The sequence below is a fragment of the Pteropus medius genome, unplaced genomic scaffold (assembly GCF_902729225.1).
Source record: "Pteropus medius unplaced genomic scaffold, Ma_sr-lr_union100, whole genome shotgun sequence".
NCBI classification, from domain to species: Eukaryota; Metazoa; Chordata; class Mammalia; order Chiroptera; family Pteropodidae; genus Pteropus; species Pteropus medius.
In genome coordinates, this window is record NW_024356249.1 from 738,129 (window position 1) to 742,289 (window position 4,161).

At 48.7% G+C, this 4,161-nt stretch overlaps 1 long non-coding RNA gene across 1 annotated transcript in view; it reads left to right on the forward strand.

Moving 5' to 3' along the window:
* Nucleotides 1-1,229: 1,229 nt before the first annotated feature.
* The window catches only part of LOC120600961 (uncharacterized), a 14,523-nt gene continuing 11,591 nt past the window's right edge, over nucleotides 1,230-4,161 (forward strand). The window contains exon 1 of the long non-coding RNA XR_005652320.1: nucleotides 1,230-1,366. This is a non-coding gene — a long non-coding RNA (uncharacterized LOC120600961). The remainder of the gene's footprint in view (nucleotides 1,367-4,161) is intronic.

Genomic DNA, 4,161 nt, shown 5'->3' on the forward strand with positions numbered 1-4,161 from the left:
GCTCTGCTCCGGAGCTGCGGCTGGAGCGAGCGCAGCCCGGCCCGGCCCGCCCCTCCGCGGCCCGCCCAGCCCGGCCCGCCCCTCTTCCGGGGAGCCGAGCCCGCCCTCCCGGCCCCGGCGGCGGGCGCGCGGGGACGGCGAGGTGGCGGCGCGGGGCGGAGGGACGTGGGCGCGGAGCGCGGCGCGCGCCGGGGGGCCGGGGGGCCGGGGGGCCGGGGGGCCGGGCGGCGGCGGGGTCCCAGCTCCGCGGAGAGCGCGTTTGCAGCCCCCGAGGCCCGCGCGGGCTCGGGACCCCCGCAGAGCGAGGGTCCTGCGCCCTGCGCCCTGCGCCCTCCCGGCCGTGCGGCTGCAACTCGAGGAACGGAGCCCTCTGTCTTAGTTCCCACTCAGGTTTGAACTCAGGTGGGCGTGAGCTGAAAAAAGCAGAGGGGTGGGGAAAGACAAGCTGAGACATCTCGTGGGGAATTTTTGGGGGTGGTGGGGGTGCGGCAGGGAGGGGGCGTCTGAAAGTGTCTCGGATCCAGCCTTAAACTCTTCTACCTCTTCGTGACCCTGGATCTCACCGTGGAGGCTTCTGACTCCACCCTCCCCGAAGGGCCGGGAAGCCGGGGTCTGAGAGGGGAAGAAGTCTTGAGGTCGGAGCCTGGCTTTGCATGGCCCGGGCAAGTCGCTGCACCTCTGGGTGCCGCCTCCCTTGCCCGCTCCCCTGAGAGAACTCCCTACAGGGACGAGAGGCGGTGGAAGGGACTCAGCGGGCGTCTGCCAGGAAGGTGGGGGCGGGGGGCGGTGTTGAGGATCGGCGGAGGCGTCGCGACGAGGGATGTGTCCGCCACCCCCAGCCTCTGCTCAAACCCAGGGCAGGCTTGGGGGTCCATTGTTCCGGTCCTACAGCGCTCAGCTGGGGCCTTGCCGCGAGCTGTTGCTGCCACCTGCTGGTTCTCCGCGGGAACACAGGCACCTGGTGGAATTCCCTCTGGCCTTTTCCTCCCCCCTCCCCTTATCGCCCTGTGCCATCTTCCTCTCCAAAGTCCTTCTTTTAGTCGAGACGCGTTTACTAAAGCACTAGCCGCAATTGGGCTGATCCAAACTGGTAGTTCGGAGCCATCAGCAACCGAGGAAAATTGTGAAAGAGATCTGTGAGCCAACAAGCACAATAAACAAAACAATGAAACTTTAGGCGGCACCTGGGAGAAACAAACAGGCTTTAGTGAATTGGCTGAATGAGTGATATAAGGAAAGATAAAGGCGGCTGAACAAGTCCCCACTTGGCAAGAGGGCTGTTCACTCCCAATACCTGGAGTTAATTGAGAAGCCTGACGTTGGACGACTCTGCACGTGGACATCATTAATAAGTCCACGCGCAACGGTGAGTCTAACAGTATCTTGTTTCTTTCCTTTGCTCTGAGACTCAGTAGTGGAGATTCGCCTTCATTTCCAAATCAGTTCTCTCCAAGGCTTTCACAGACTTTCGTGAAACCTGAATTTACATTATTTGTGGTATTATGTAACTTATGATCCTAGATGTATTAACAATATGACTGGTTGCCAGAAAGCTATGGGTATATTGGAATTTTTTTTTTTTTAAAGCATATGTTTAAAAATAAAAGTATCAACCAAAACAAAACATGGAAGTTACTCTATAAAATCCAGAAATTCCAGTTGTAATTTGCAACACATCATGTATTGAAGTTATAGTAAAAATATCTCTGTTCCTTTCTATTGTCTGACACATTGTTTACACTGCCATTAGGTGTCTATAATATGAAATTAAGTTTTCGTGATTCGAGGCTTATGTAATTATTTTTCTTTTGTTAATAAAATTAGGCATCCAGTCTTCAAAGAAAGCTCTACTGCAGTCTGGAGGCAAAGAGGTTTAAATTTGCGATTGGCCCTGTATCATAGTTTCCTATGTGTTATCAAACTAAATTTTAGAGATAGGTAGATAGCACAGAATTCATTATTAAGTTCTGCTTCCATCTGCAGCTGTTAAAAAAGCGAAGTAATGAATTCCTTTTTAAAGTCGAACATAAATCTTGGCTATAATTTCTTCAGTGCCTGGCACATATTAGGCACTTAGAAGTGTTTTAGAATAAATGACTAAAAATAATACTATTTAAACTTGTTCTGTGCCGAAGGGCAGGATTTAATAAAGTTTGTGGCTCACAGAATTCATTGTCTTGAGACACAGGCATCTATAATGTAAATCTGGAGCCAAAAGAAACTCCTTAGAAAACTCCAGGTGGTTTGGGATGGCTCTAATTGGTTCTGTTGCTGCTGCTGCTGCTGCTTCCCGCCCCGTTTTTGCCTCCTTCTTGAGCTTTTCTCTCTCCAGCATCTATCACTCCCCAAGGAGGCACAATTGTCTTCTTCCTTATTTCCCTGTAGAACGGCTAATGCGAGCTAATGTTATTATAAGCAAGGAAGTTTATAAGTAATTTCAATGATAAGAATTCTAGTTAAAAAAACAAAAAACAAAAAACAAAAAAAACCAACGACACACACACACACACACAAAGGAATCTGCTCAGCCCCCGATCTCTTCTTCTCAAATATTAATTATAGCAACAGATGCACAACCTCACGGGAGCCCGGGCCCTTCCCTGCGCTGTCTGGAGACCCCGTGGCCTCAAGTGCCGTCTTACCCAAAGCTGGAGTCTGATCTCCAGATAGTTTGTCCAATAAAAGCGTCAAATGCCCATTTAGACAACTGAAACTTTTTTTTTTTTTAAACTTCTAGAGTGTTCTAGGGTTCCCCTACAGTACAGGTTTGTTTTGAGGACAAACCTAGTTTGCAACTGATTTGTAGACCAACGGCGATTGTTATTTTTTGATGCTCACTGAACGTGAGCGATCTTCCGACTTGACCCATGAGAGTGTCTACTTTGACATGGCTTTAACCACGCAATAAGAAAAAGACGTTTGAAAGTATTATCGCACAGAGAGAAAGTGGAGGGCTCTACTCTCGTAACAGGACGTGTTATCCGTTAAGAGATCGATGCCAGTTGCATGTAACAGAGACATTGTGCAGCAGTGTTTTAAACAAGCTGAGCCACCCAGGAATGCAATCAAAGTCCCAGGTCAACAAGACTTGGGGTTCTGCCCCTCCTTCTTTAGGATGAGGCCTTGTCCTCAGGCCCTCAGCATGTGCGCCAGAGCGCCAGCTGTGATGTCTGTCAGTTTCTGTCAAGGAAAAGATGGGCGTAGATTCCTCCGAGTTAGCACCCTGTAATGAACCTTTCTGGAAGCTCCACCCAGTGACGCCTCGTTAGATATCATTGGCCAAAGACCTCTGTGTAAGGAACTGCAAAATGCACGTGGCACCAAGTAAAATTGAAGTTCCATTAGCAAGAGAAAGAATATTAGACCGGCAACCAGCAGCCTCTGCCACAAATAAGCTGAGACGATCACAGTTAGCTACATCTTTTTCTGCAATCTACAATAATGATGCTTTTCATAGGACCTCCTTGCTGGATCCACTCTGCCCACCCCCCACCCCCCCAGACCATCATCTTTAATATATATTTTTAATGTTCAAAGATGAGACCCAGAAAGTTAGTGGAGTGAATGGAAATGCTAGAAGCCTCCTCTCACTAAAATAACTATGACACCAACTCAATAAATAAATAAATAAATAAATAAATAAATAAATAAATAAATAAATAAATAAATAAGAAGACCCTCTGCAGTTACTCATATAAACAATAAGAGTTGAAAACATTCTAGATCTTAATAAGACTTTGGCAGGACACGGTTGACAAGTGCTCCATACCACTCTGCTTCTTCCCTGGTCTATGCTGTGTCTGCTCCCTTTAGATCCAGACTGGTGACACAATGATGTCCGACATGGAGCAAGTGGTCCCAGGGTCTGCCCTTCTGTCCAATGCAGTCATGTCCCCCAGCTCTGGTTACCAGATAGTTATTTGAACACATCCCCATTCTCCCAAACAGGACAGGTGACCTGCCTGGCTCCAAGGTCTGCCTCTAGCTATACATGTGGCTGAAGCATTTCCTGGTTCTCTGCTGCCAGATAGTCCCTTGTCTCAGATTATCTCTCCACCCCACCCCCCTCCATTCATATGGATTCTAGAATCTATCCCATCAGACCTTTAAGCACCAATATTAAAGAGGACAGGCCACTATCAAGAATGAGCAAACAGCAAC